Below are 928 nucleotides of genomic sequence, written 5' to 3' on the forward strand. Positions count from 1 at the left end.
TTACCTCACTTTAGGGGTTGTAGGAGCCTCAAATTTCTACTTTGAACTCCCAAGATAGCCATGCGTAGGAGGATCGTAAAGGAGGTATAGTAACGTTATCCTGGTAGCAGTGGGAAAAAGAAAAGATGCAACATAGGAAACTTCGCAATAGCATATTTGTGAGTTGTTGTAGTTTTAAATCTAGTGAAACTGCTGCAACCATAGTAGTAATGAATTTGTGTAATTTTACTGGTTTGTTGTAAGGGTGTGGTTGATGTTGATCTTGAGTGTTTTGGAGTGTGTGTGAAGTTTTTTTTTTATAAAAAAGTTAAGGTACCTCTTAAATACTCATTTTTATTTATTTTATTTATTATTAATAAAAGATAATAAATAAATAACTAGATATGTTTGAATTGCAGAGAGAAGATCTTTTTCCTACATATATCAGAAAGTGTGATCTTTGGTTAATAAATATAAAATAATAATGACCATAAAAATTATGAATACATTATTGAAAAAATAATATTTATTAGAAGTGGATATAATAAAAAAAATAGAACAAATAATTTAATTGGAAGAAAAAAAATCTGCTTTTTAGGGTTTTTAAAATATATATAAAAAGGTGAGGCATTCCGAGAATCGAACTCAGGACCTCTCGCACCCAAAGCGAGAATCATACCACTAGACCAAATGCCCAACATATTTTATTAAGTTTAATAAGATATTAACTGTCTTTGTTTTATTACAAATCAAGTTGGGTACCATGTTTGAGAAATTATCAAAATTATCCTACATAATCATTTATGATTAAATATAAAATATTATTACATTAATAGCTCGTATTTTAATTGAATAATTTAAATTTATTTTCTCATTATTTTTTTATTTTTCATTTTCACGAATATATTCTAATTCATCAGATGTTTTTGTTTTTTTTAAATATATTTTT

General features: G+C 26.5%; 1 non-coding gene across 1 annotated transcript; it reads right to left on the minus strand.

Moving 5' to 3' along the window:
• Positions 1-602: 602 nt before the first annotated feature.
• TRNAP-UGG (transfer RNA proline (anticodon UGG)) lies at positions 603-675 on the minus strand. The gene has a single exon. It is a non-coding gene; the product is annotated as a tRNA-Pro (tRNA).
• Between the last annotated feature and the right edge of the window lie 253 nt (positions 676-928).

The sequence above is a fragment of the Phaseolus vulgaris genome, chromosome 3, assembly GCF_000499845.2.
Source record: "Phaseolus vulgaris cultivar G19833 chromosome 3, P. vulgaris v2.0, whole genome shotgun sequence".
In the NCBI taxonomy this organism is placed as follows: domain Eukaryota; kingdom Viridiplantae; phylum Streptophyta; class Magnoliopsida; order Fabales; family Fabaceae; genus Phaseolus; species Phaseolus vulgaris.